Source organism: Camellia sinensis, chromosome 15, assembly GCF_055761805.1.
Source record: "Camellia sinensis isolate YWXY chromosome 15, ASM5576180v1, whole genome shotgun sequence".
NCBI classification, from domain to species: Eukaryota; Viridiplantae; Streptophyta; class Magnoliopsida; order Ericales; family Theaceae; genus Camellia; species Camellia sinensis.
Genome location: NC_138975.1, coordinates 39817891 through 39832339, shown reverse-complemented (window position 1 = coordinate 39832339; position 14449 = coordinate 39817891).

The following is a 14449-nucleotide window of genomic DNA, read 5'->3' as shown; positions in this document are numbered from 1 at the left end:
GTAATCATTCAGGCGGCAGGTCCTTTGCCCAGAAGATACTCCGTACTGGGTATTTTTGGCCAACTCTTTATCAGGATGCGACCGATTTCGTTCTCAAATGCGATAAATGTCAACGTTTCGCCAACATCCCCCATGCTCCTCCTACAGAGTTAATCACACTCTGCAGCCTTTATCCGTTTGCCAAATGGGGGATCGACTTGGTTGGTCCACTTCCCACTGGTCGCGGCCAGACCAAGTTCGCGATTGTCGCCATTGATTACTTCACCAAGTGGGTCGAGGCTGAACCCTTGCCACAATCACCAAGCGGAACACCACCAGGTTTATCTGGCAATCGATCATTTGCCGATTTGGTATCCCTCAAGCCATCATCTCTGACAACGGCAAACAATTCGATAACGCGAAGTACAGAAAATTTTGTGTAGATCTCCAGATTCAACCATGCTTCTCTTCCCCCGGTCACCCCCAAGCAAACGGCCAAGTTGAGGTCACCAACCGTTCCCTTCTGAAAATCATCAAAACTAAGCTCGAAGCTGCTAAAGGCCTTTGGGCTGAGGAACTACCAAATGTACTCTGGGCTTACTGAACCACTGCTCGCTCTCTCACTGGGGAAACCCCTTTTTGCTTAACATATGGCGCTGAGGCGGTTATTCCGGTCGAAGTCGGTCTGTCCACCCCCAGGATCTTACATCTGGATATCGCCTCAACCGAAGAGCTCCATCGAGCAGACCTGGACCTCATCTAAGAGCTCAGAGAGACTGCTGCTGTCAGATTGGCTTCGTACCAGCAGAAAATGAGAACACACTACAACCGCAGAGTTCGACCACGAGAGTTCTCTGTAGGGGACCTTGTCTTGAGAGAAGCGACTCTTGCCACAAAGAATCCAACCGAGGGCAAACTGGCAGCCAAATGGGAGGGGCCCTACGTTGTGAAAGCCCGACCACGACCAGGCACTTACCGACTTCAAGACATGGAAGGCCGAGACCTCCCCCATCCCTAGAATGCGGAACATTTGAAGCGTTACTATCAATAAGTTCATACTTTTGTATTGTCAATATTGTTGTATTTTCCTCTTTAATACGTAATGCAAATTCTGACTGAAGTTCTCAGCTTTCATAATTCAATTGTCTGTATGTCACTCCCATGACACTTTCACCTGCAGCACTTCAAAGCCTCGGCCAGCCCGAGCACTCAAAGCCTCAGCCAGGCTAAGCACTTCAAAGCCTCGGCCAGACCGAGCACTCAAAGCCTCAGCCAGGCTGAGCACTTTAAAGCCTCAGCCAGACCGAGCACTCAAAGCCTCAGCCAGACTGAGCACTTCAAAGGCCCGCCTAGACCGAGCATTCAAAGCCTCGGCCAGATTGATCACTTCAAAGCCTCGGCCAGACCGAGCACTCAAAGCCTCGGCCAGACCGAGCACTCAAAGCCTCAGCTAGGCTGAGCACTTTAAAGCCTCGGCCAGACCGAGCACTCAAAGCCTCAGCCAGATTGAGCACTTCAAAGGCTCGCCCAGACCGAGCACTTAAAGCCTCAGCCAGACTGAGCACTTTAAAGCCTCGGCCAGACCGAGCACTCAAAGCCTTAGCCAGGCTGAGCACTTTAAAGCCCCCCCCAGACCGAGCATTCAAAGCCTCGGCCAGACCGAGCACTCAAAGCCTCGGCCAGACTGAGCACTCAAAGCCTCAGCTAGGCTGAGCACTTTAAAGCCTCGGCCAGACCGAGCACTCAAAGCCTCAGCCAGACTGAGCACTTCAAAGTTATTTTTATATCTTCTTTTTATTTTTTATTTTTTGGTTATCTCAAAGTTACATCGATCTGTAATTAATCGGTCCACACAGTGGTTGGATGTGTAAATGTTTATTATATTTCACTCCATCATTTAATTTTACTCCAATCGTCTCAATAAATTTTTATCAAGTCATTTAAAAAAAAAATAAAATTTGCTCTCTTATTTCAAAATCTTATTTTTATCAAATTTGATATTAAAAAAAAAATGATCTCTAACATTTTATTTTATTTTTTAATTTTTTTTATCAAATTCAAATTTGATAAAAGATTAGATGAGTGCTCAATTTAATATAAAAAATGAGCCTATATTGGTTTGACGAACATTTGATAAATAAAAAAAATATTAAAAATGATTTTTGAGTATTTTTTTATTATCGTTCAAAAAAAAAAATTTTTTTTTTGGAGCAAATTACAAATTAAACCCCAAGGTTTAGTGTGTTTTGCAAATTAAACTCCAGGTTTTTAATTTTGACAATATGAACCCTGTAATTCATTCTGTGTCACAATGTAAGGCCCCTGTCCATCTCCGTTTCTTGAAGTAATGGAGAAAGCCATTTTTGTAGTCTAAACCAACCCAAAATGATGTCGTTCCTTATTGGACCCATATAAAAGCCCCCAAATCCTGAATTTCACCAATTAGGGCTACAATTTGCCCTAATTTCTTCGATTTCGTCAATTTAGGGCAAAGGGGTTGTTGCGATTTGGAAGAAAATCTGGACCAAAGTTTGAAGTACTGCTGGTTACTATTATTTAGAGTGTTGGTAAGTGATTTATATGATATGATTTGTTTTGTTTCTTTCTTCTTGTAATTTGTATATGAAGTTTTGTTTTTTCTTTTTCTGATCCTGTGAATAAAGTAATGACAAACTCTGTGTTTGTATCTTACTTTATTGCATGGGTATGTGTGTGTGTTGGTTACTTTAATGTCTTAGATGCTTTATGAATTTTTTTATCTTCATTGATGGACCACTGCATTAACTGAGTGGTTGGACCACTGCATTGATTGAGTTATGGACTACTGATTTATCAAATTTTTTATCTCCATTTTTGGTCCAATGCCACTTGTTCAGTCCACTAATTTTTGATGCATTTTTTTTTGTTTGTGATATATTTGTTTATTTGTGAATCCAGCAATGGATGATATAAATATGAAATTTGTTTTACATCATAGTGGGTATTTTGTAGATAGTGATGGTGGGCCTAGGAGTTATTTTGGGGGTAAAGTACATGTGTTTGATGCTGTTAATGCTGATACATTTTCTGTGCCTGAGCTGATATACACTACAAGAAATCTAGGCTATTGTGACAAAATTTGGTGACGAAATGTTTTTTGGTCTTAAAATTTAACCCAAAGATGACGAAATATTAATTTTGTCATTTGTTTTAATTTTTCTCAAAAGTGTAGGAGACGAAAACAAAATTTCGTCTACAAAAATGAGGCGCCAATTTCATTTGCATTGGCACAAATTATTATAGCTCATTGGAGACGAACATTTTTGTCACAAAATATAATTTTTTTTTGTGACAAACGTAATTCGTCGCCAATAAATTCCATACCTATTAAACGATGTCGTTGCATATTTCCATTTATTAGGCGACAAATATATTTTTGTCTGGGAAGGATAAGTTATGGAAGACGAAAATATTTCGTCACCAATAAATAATCCATCATGCAAGCAATGTCATTTCATCTTTCTATTAAATAGGCGACAAATATATTTTTGTCTCAAAAGAATAAGTTGTGAGAGAAGAAAATATTTCATCACTAATAAATTCTAATTGATTGCGTGACGAATATATTTTTTGTCTGATAAGGTTATGTTGTGGAAGACAAAAATATTTCATCACCAATAATAAATTCTTTGTTCTGGTATTTAAGGATACAAAAATATTTTATCACTAATCATTTCTCTTTATTAAAATGCTGTGGTTTTGTGTTTCGAAGCATTGAAACTGTGACCCCAAGAGATACACTCTGATGCTTATCACTCATTTTCATGTACACGGACCTTGAAGTCGTGACCCAAGAAGACACTTTCTACAAACCCTCATTTCTCTCTCGCACTTGAGTCTACTCCTCTCTCACAAGTATTGAAGTTGTGACTCAAGAAGACACTCTGTAAACCATTTCTTCTATTTCGCGCTAAAGCCCCTCTATTCTATCTCACACTTAAGCCGTTCGTGCATGCCAGCATTGAAGCTATTATCCAAGAAGGCACCCTATGCAAACCCAATATTCTTTCTCACAGTAAAGGCCCCTCTTGCACGCAAGTAATTTTACTCATTGTCTGAACCAAATCTACCCTTTCCGTCTAGAACACCCATTTAGAAACATCGAAGGTCAAAACCTCTCTCCACAAAGAGAGAGAAAAAAAAAAAAAGGTAATTAATGTAGCTATTTTTTTTTGTGAGAAAAAATACAGAGAAACAAATAATAAAAAATTTGTAATTTTCAAAATTAATAGAAAACTTTACCTTGTTTAGTATGGAGTTTTCAATAATTAATTTTTAAAATTTGGTGATAAAATTTATTTTGTTTTAGAACGTAACCCAAACATGACCAAATATTACTTTTGTCATTTCTTTTAATTCTTCTCAAAACTATAGGAGGCGGAAAAAAAAAAATTCGTCTTAAAAAAAAAGAGGCGCCAATTTTTTTCTTGTTGGCGCCAATTATTTTAGCTCATTGGAGACGAACATTTTTGTCACAAAATTTAAAGTTTTTTGCGACAAAAGGAATTCGTCACCAATAAATTCCAAACTTATTAGACGATGTCATTTCATTTTCTTATTTATTTGGTGTCAAATATATTTTTTGTCTAGGAAGGATAAGTTATGGGAGACAAAAATATTTCGTCACCAATAAACTCTTAATGCTCATTTTATCTTTCTGTTAATTAGGCGACAAATATATTTTTGTCTCAGAAGGATATGTTTTGGGAGACGAAAATATTTCGTCACTAATAAATTCTCCATGTGTCATATTGCATTTTGATTGATTGAGCGACGAATATATTTTCGTCTTATAAGGTTAAGTTGAAGGAGACGAAAATATTTCATCATCAATAAATTCTCCATCCCCACACAACGTTGTTTTTGTATTTTTGTTGATTAGCCAATGAACATATGAGTTTGAGATGAAAATATTTTATCACTAATTATTTCTCTTTATTAAAATGTCGTCAGAAACTAAGAGACACTCTCACCTTAATCACTTACTTTCACACAGACACAAATACTAAAGTCGTGACCCGAAAAGACACCCTCTACAAACCCTCATTTCTCTCTCGCACTTGAGTCTCCTCTTTCATAAGTATTGAAGCTGTGACTCAAGAAAACAATCTCTATAAACCATCTCTTCTATTTCGCACTGAATCTCCTCTATTCTCTCTCACATTTAAGCCGTTTGCACATGCATACATTATTATCTAAGAAGACATTTTGTGCAAAGCTACTATTCTTTCTCACAGTAAACCCTTCTCCACAAAAAGAAAAAAAAAATAATAATTAAACAAGGAAACAAAATACAAGAAATCTAAGCTATTGTAACAAAATTTGGTGACGAAATTTTTTTTTTGTCTTAAAATTTAACCCAAAGATGACAAAATATTAATTTTGTCGTTTGTTTTAATTTTTCTCAAACATGTAGGAGACGAAAAAAATTTTGTCTGCAAAATTTAGGCGCCAATTTCATTTGCATTGGCGCAAATTATTTTAACTCATTGTAGACGAACATTTTTGTCACAAAATATATATATTTTGCAACGAATGTAATTCGGTCACCAATAAATTCCCTACCTATTAAACGATGTCGTTGTATATTTCCATTTATTAGGGGACAAATATATTTTTGTCTAGGAATGATAAGTTATGGAAGACGAAAATATTTTGTCACCAATAAACACTCCATCATGCAAACGATGGCGTTTCATCTTTCTATTAAATGGGTGACAAATATATTTTTGTCTTGAAAGAATAAGTTGTGGGAGATAAAAATATTTCGTCACTAATAAATTCTGATTGATTGCGCAACGAATATATTTTTCGTCTCATAAGCTTATGTTGTGGAAGAAAAAAATATTTCGTCATCAATAATAAATTCTCTGTTCTTGTATTTAAGGAGACAAAAATATTTTATCACTAATTATTTTTCTTTATTAATATGCTATGGTTTTGTGTTTCAGAGCACTGAAACTGTGACTCCAAGAGACACACTCTGACCCTTATCACTCATTTTCATGTTCACGGACACTCAAGTCGTGACCCAAGAAGACACTTCCTACAAACCCTCATTTCTCTCTCGCACTTGAGCCTACTCCTCTCTCACAAGTATTGAAGTCGTGAAACAAGAAGACACTCTGTAAACCATTTCTTCTATTTTCGCACTAAAGCCCCTCTCATATGTCTCACACTTAAGCCCTTCATATATACCAGTATTGAAACTATTATCCAAGATGGCACCTTATGCAAAACCAACTATTTTTTCTCATAGTGAAGGCACCTCTTGCATAAGCAATTTTCTTATTGTCTGAACCAACTCTACCCTTTCTGTCTAGAACACCCATTTTAGAAATATCGCAAGTCAAAACCCCTCTCCACAAAAAAAAAAAAAAGAGAAAAAAAAAGATAATTAATGTAGCTATTTTTTGTGAGAAAAAAAACAGAGGAAAAATTAATAATAATTTTTTAATTTTCAAAATTAATAGAAAACATTACCTTGTTTAGTATGGAGTTTTCAATAATTAATTTGTAATTTTAATCTATATTTTTTTAGTGAACATTTTTTAATATTATAATTTTTTTTCTTTTTTTTTTTTACTTTTTAAATCCCTTTAATTTAGAGAAGGGAAAATTACAGCGGTTGTCCCGGTACTTTGGTCCTTCTGTCATATAAATGGTATGTGTCATATCTATATCTATATCTATCTATCTATCTATCTATCTATATCTGTCTATCTATCTATATATTATATAAGGAAAATGAAGTTTTTAACTTACAAGCCTCATGGGGAGCTCCAATATCCCAATATTAATTTTCTAAATTTTTGATTTAAAATATAAAAAAAAAACTCAGCATTTATTGACTTCTCTCAACCAACTTTTTGACTTCTCTCATATCTACTCCTACACCCATTTTAACTTCTCCCATACACTATGACTAGTAATAAGATTGTTAAAATATTTTTATAAAAAAATCTTAAAAAAAAAATAATTTGTATATTAAAAAAATATCTAAAACAAATTCTTATTAAATCTATCTATCTATCTATCTATGTATCTATCTATCTATATCTATACTATATATCAAGCAAAAGGGGATTTTTAATCCCAAGACTTGTGGGAGCTCCAATCTCCCAATCTAAATTTCTTGATTTTTTGATTTTAAAAAAAAAATCTTAGTATTTATTAACTTCTCTCAACCCCCAAATCTTACCCTCATAATAATACTTTAATTCATTAAAAACAAGCATAATTTTTTTTTTTTTTGAAATCCAACACATGAATTTTTTGAAAAGTCCCAACATATATGAGTATTATCCCTCATAATAACACTTTAATGCATTAAGAACAAGCATAAAAAAAATTTCTTGAAAAGTCCAACACATATAATTATTATCAAAATATTAAACTTTAATATAATATAATAAAAAAAAGAAGACATTTAATTCCTTGAAAAGTCCAACAAATATGATTATTATCAAAATATTAAACTTTAATATAATATAAAAAATGAAAAAAAAAAGACATTTAAAAATCACAATTCACATATATAGATAATTGTAAATATATTAAGGAAAATGGGGTTTCTAAACCCCAAGCATTGTGGGAGCTCCAATATCTCAATCTTAATTTTCTAAATTTTTGATTTAAAAAAAAATCTCAGCATTTATTAATTTGGTCAAAATTCTCTGATCAGAATTTATTAACTTTTTCCAATCCACATGCTTACATATATTGATTTGGTCAAAATCCCTTATTAGCATTTAAAATCCCCTCATACAAATAATTATAGATACAGCCCGTGTATAGTTACTGTAGTAGCCTTTTTAATTTCTCCTGTACACTATGGTTAGTGATAAGATTGTTAAATTATTTTTATAAAAAATCTTAAAAAATATAATTTATATATTAAAAAAAAATTAAAACAAATATAAATATCTATAATTATTCAGTGCATAGCACGAGTGATAGGCTAGTATTATATAAAGAAAAAAGGGTTTCTAACTCACATACCTTGTGAGAGTTCCAATATCTCAGTCTTAATTTTCTAAATTTTTTATTTAAAAAAAAAAACCTCAACATTTATTGACTTCTCCCAACCCACAAGCCTTTTTAACTTCTCTCATACCAACTCCTACACCCTTTTCAACTTCTCCCATACATTATGGTTATTAATGGGATTGTTAAATTATTTTTATAAATCTTTTAAAATTTTTTTTATAATTTTTTTTTAAAAAATAATTTGCATATTAAAAAATATCTAAAACAAATATAAATTCTTATTAAATCTATATATATATATATATATATTAAGCAAAATGGGGTTTTTAACCCCAAGCCTTGTGGGAACTCCAATCTCCCAATCTAAATTTTCTAATTTTTTGATTTAAAAAAAAAAACCCTTAGCATTTATTAACTTCTCCCAACTTCCAAATCTTACCCTCATAATAACACTTTAGTGCATTAAGAACAAGTATAAAAAAAATTCTTTGAAATCCAACACATATGAATTCCTTGAAAAGTCGCAACACATGATTATTATCCCTCATAATAACACTTTAATGCATTAAGAACAAGTATTAATTTTTTTTTTTGAAAAGTCCAACACATATGAAATCCAACACATGAATTCCTTGAAAAGTCTCAACACATATGATTATTATCCCTCATAATAACACTTTAATACATTAAGAACAAGCATAAAAAAAAATTGAAAAGTTCAACACATATGATTATTATCAAAATATTAAACTTTAATATAATATAATAAAAAAAAAGAAGACATTTAATTCCTTGAAAAGTCCAATACATATAATTATTATCAAAATATTAAACTTTAATATAATATAAAAAGGAAAAAAAAAGACATTTAAAATTACTCATAAATCCCATATTGGGAAATATTGCTCTATCTAGTCCTAAGTATTTTTTTATAAACCATTTAGTCCTTTTTATATTTGGTATGGTATATTTGTTTGTTATATTTTATATTTGGCATGGTATCTTTGTTTGTTATATTGTATAAACATCAATATATTGTATCCCATATTGATGTATAATGATGTTTGATGAGGTTGAAGATGTAGTTGGTGTTTGATGATGTTCACAATGTTGGTGATATTGATGATGTATGATGATGTATGATGATGTTGTTGATGTTTGATGATGTTTTATGATGTTGGTGATGTTGATGATGTTTGATGAGGTTGAAGATGTAGTTGATGTTTGATGATGTTCACAATGTTGGTGATGTTGGTGATGTTGTAGTTGATGTTTGATGATGTTGATGATGTTTTATGATGTCGATGTTGTTGATGATGTAGTTGATGTTTGATAATATTTGATAATGTAGTTGATGCTTGATGATGTTGATGATGTTTTATGATGTTGGTGATGTTGATGATGTTTGATGAGGCTGAAGATGTAGTTGATGTTTGATGATGTTCACAATGTTGGTGATGTTGGTGATGTTGTAGTTGATGTTTGATGATGTTGATGATGTTTTATGATGTAGTTGATGTTTGATAATATTTGATAATGTAGTTGATGCTCGATGATGTTGATGATTTTTATGATGTTGGTGATGTTGATGATGTAGTTAATGTTTGATCAATGTTGATGATGTTGGTGATGTTGATAATGTTTGATGATGTAGTTGATGTTTGATGAAGTAGTTGATATTTGATGATGTTATTGGTGTAGTTAATGTTGCTGATGTTCGAAAAGGAGGGAAATCTAAAAAAGGCCTATAGTGAGCTTTTAACATTCAAATAGGACTTATTAGTCTGCAAAATAAAAGGCAGGACCAAATGGTTTAACATATTAAAATTTGGGATTTATTAGTATTTTGCCCTTAAATAAATAAATAAATAAAAGACATTTAAAAATCATAATTCACATATATAGATAATTGTAAATATAATAAGAAAAAGGGGATTTCTAAACCCCAAGTCTTGTGGGAGTTCCAATCTCTCAATCTTAATTTCTAAATTTTGGATTTAAAAAAAAAAAACTGAACATTTATTGATTTGGTCAAAATCTCTTGATCAACATTTATTAACTTTTTCCAATCCACATGCCTGCATTTATTGATTTGGTCAAAATCTCTGATTAGCATTTAAAATTCCCTCATACAAATAATTATAGATACAGCCTGTGCATAGTTACTGTAGTAGCCTTTTTAATTTCTCCTGTACACTATGGTTAGTGATAAAATTGTTAAATTATTTTTATAAAAAATCTTAAAAAACATAATTTATATATTAAAAAAATTAAAACAAATATAAGTATCTATAATTATTCCGTGCATAGCACGGGTGATAGGCTAGTAATATAATAAAAAAAACATATTTAATTCCTTGAAAAGTCCAATACATATGATTATTATCAAAATATTAAACTTTAATATAATATAAAAACGGAAAAAAAGAAGACATTTAAAAAAAAAAAAGACATTTAAAAATCGCAATTCACATATATAAATAATTTTAAATATATTAAGGAAAAGAGGGTTTCTAAATCCCAAGTCTTGTGGGAGCTCTAATCTCGAAATCGTAATTTTCTAAATTTTTGATTTAAAAACAAAAAAAAACCTTAGCATTTATTGATTTGATCAAAATCCCCTGATCAACATTTATTAACTTTTTCCAATCCACACACCTACATTTATTGATTTGGTCAAAATCTCTAATTAGCATTTAAAATCCCCTCATAAAAATAATTATAGATACAACCCATGCATAGTTACTGCAGTAGCCTTTTTAATTTCTCTTGTACACTGTGGTTAGTGATAAGATTATTAAATTATTTTTATAAAAAATCTTAAAAAACATAATTTTTATGTTAAAAAAGTTTAAAATAAATATAAATATTTATAATTATCCTGTGCATAGCACGGGTGATAGGCTAGTATATTATATAAGTAAAATGGGGTTTCTAATCACAAGTTTTGCGGGAGCTTCAATAACTCAAACTAAAATTTCTAATTTTTTTATTTTAAATAATTAAAAAAATCCTCTATAGCTTTCATTCAAGCAAAATTACACCATTTTCAACTTCTCTCATACACTATGATTATTAATGGGATTGTTAAATTATTTTTATAAACCAATCTTAATTTCCTAAATTTTTGATCTTAAAAAAAAAAAAAAACTCGGCATTTATTGACTTCTTTCATACCTACTCTTACACATTTTTCAACTTCTCCCATACGCTATGGTTATTGATGGGATTTTTAAATTATTTTTATAAAAAAATTATAAAAAATAATTTGTGTATTAAAAAAATATCTAAAATAAATATAAATTCTTATTAAATCTATATATATATTATATAAGTAAAATGTGGTTTCTAGCCACAAGTCTTGGGAGGGAAATTTGAAACGCGGAGGCAAGAATTGAAATTTTTTTGCGACAAAAAAATTTGATCGTTGATTGTTAGACGATGTTGTTTTGTACTAGGAAAATAGAAAAAAAAATTAAAAAAAAAAGCCCTAATCTCTTCGCTGTCTCTAGCTCGCTCTTTGTGTCTCTCTATATTGGTCTGCCCTCTCCCTCTCTGTGTTCTCTCTCTCAATCGATGTCCACTCTCTCTAGCTCACCGCAGTCCCTCACCACCGTTATTCATGTCCGTCGCACATCGCCGGAGTTTGATGCACAAAAATAATTTTTAAAAAGCACAAAAATAAATTTCTCTAGCTCACCAAAAATAATTTTTTCTTTTTGGAGCTCATAAATAATTTTAAAAAATATTAAATATTTCATGATACACAAAAAACTAATTATTAAAAATTATATTTTTCACGATGCACAAAAAATTAACCGTTTAAAATATTTCACTTTTCATAACACGCAATTACTGTAAAAAAAAGATATGACCGAAAAAAAAATAGCGTCAAAATAAAAATTTCGAGAGCCAAACACCAAAAATAAAAAATCAAAAGCTTAGTCCCTAATTCATTCTCATACCCAACCCTGCCCTAGTCTCTCTCTCTCTCTCTCTCTCTCTCTCGTAGTGGCGACATGTAACGCCCTCATAAAATATACCCATTATATATATCATTGACATGCATTATTTAAGGAAAACACTTTAATAATTCATTATAATATCCACCAGAGTCTTACTAAACAAAAGCATTACATGTAACATCAAAGTAAATGCCCTACCGGCTTACATCTTTCCAAGCCAACACTTGGACACAAAGTATGAGTTCTAACTCAGATATAAATAAAGCCCTAGGCTTGAGTGTTTACATGTACTAACAATGAAAAACAAATAACTAAAAATAGTCTTCCAAAATCCAAGTCCTTCCAAGCTAAGTCCTTGGAGGTAGCTTATCACCTGAACCTGAAAATGATGTTCCCATAAAGGGTGAGCCACAGCCCAGTAGAAATATACTAAACCACATATAAGCAATGAATAAAGCAATAGCATTCAACAGATGGTTAACCAAGATAATCAATTACTTCATTTTACAGTCTCATGACACTATTGTCTAAGACACGTTTTACTTTCCAATTTTATCAACATGGCTCAGAACCTGGCCAAACTTACAACAGTGAATTACATATATCATATTCACATCCTTCCAATATCAACAAACAAATGAGACTCAAGCTCAAATCAAAACACTTCATACTTCCAGATTGATACACATTTTAGTGTTGTATCAATAAAACACTTCTATATAAATAAGCACACATAAAAGTGATGCTAATGGAGTCCATCCCCTATCTCCTCCCAAACAAAATCCGGTTTAGAGGTCCATCCCCTATCTTCCCCTAAACCGTGGAGTACATCCCCTATCTCCTCCCACACAAAACAATGTATGCAAATGCAATGCTCAATCAATACACGTATTTTCTGTATCAATGCAATAATCAAAATTAATGACTTAACCAATGTGATTAGTTTCAGTTATCCCTAATCCACATGCAGTGTCTACAACAAGCGCGACTATCCTCCACCGATAGCCCAAAACAGTTATTTCTAAACTGAAAATAACTATGTCAACAATTCAATAGACAAATGATTCAAATTATCCAACTACGCCATTTAATCAATGAATTCCCCCATTCCATGAATTTAACCATCTTTTCCCAATTCCATGAATTAATTATACAAATTAATTTAATAATACAACTAGGATTTTTCCCAAAATTTACCAAAGTATCCCCAACATATCAAAATACCAAAACTTAGAACAAAACCTATAAAATGGAGTAGGAAATCCCTACCTCGAAGAAAACAACCCAAAATGGTGAAGACAGAGATGAGTGCCCAAATACCAATGTGCTCCAAATCGCCAAATATTCAGATTAAATGAAAGCCCTCGACTCCCTCTATCTTTTTAATAAAGCAACTAGGGTAGAAACACCCTCTAAATAGATCAAATCTAAGAAAGAAGGTGAGTAGGGAGAGAGAGAAGTCGGACCTAGGGTTTGGAATCAAAAAGAAGATGAAAAAGACTGATCAAAACCCGCTGCTGCGTATATAAACTGGACAGGCTCGCTCGAGCGAAGACTTGGTCGCTCGAGCGACCAGACACAGTGAAGCTACGCTCGAGCCAAGGAAGCCTTGCTCGAGCCAACAACCCAAAAGCTCGCTCGAGCGAAAGAAAACTCGATCGAGCGAAGAACTCAAACCCTCAGGTCTGTAACCAGACAGACGCTCGAGCGAAGGAACTATCGCTCGAGCGAAGAACGAACTAACTCGCTCGAGCGACGAAAATCTCGCTCGAGCCAAGAATGCAAAGCTACAGGTCCAAACCAGACGCAAACTCTCGCTCGAGCTACCTAACCCCGGCTCGAGCGAAGAACCAAAAACAACATCTCGCTCGAGCGACAAACTCCTCGCTCGAGCGAAGATCCAAAATTCTGGACAGCAACACTTGGTTTCTAAACCCAACCAACCTGAAACAAACCTGCCCAACACATCCTAACTCCAAATGAGAAAATAAGGGACAACAACAACAATTATACAATGACAGAATCTACAGAACCCAAGTCCAGATACTATAATCAAATGGGAAAAGATCGGGGTCGCTATAACCTCCCCCCCTTAAAAGAATTTCGTCCCCGAAATTAAGCATAAGTTTATAAAAAAAAACAAGTTTTTCTCAATTCCCAAAGATATTATATAACAATAATAAACAGCTTGACCCAAAACTGGTCACTTCATCTCTTTATCAAGAGGCATCTCACAATATATATATAAAACAACATATATCTCAACCCGTATCATTATTATGCATTATTCCTTTCAATGTTAACAATTCCCATATCATATTCAATCGCATGATATATACAACCCATTCAACGATGTAATCAACATATGCAATGTTACACTAAACTTCTATAATGAAGCAAGTTTCAAGATACACCCATTTACCAGTACAAACGCAATGTTTTACAACTTAAGATATATGTTAAGCTCTTAAGTTCAA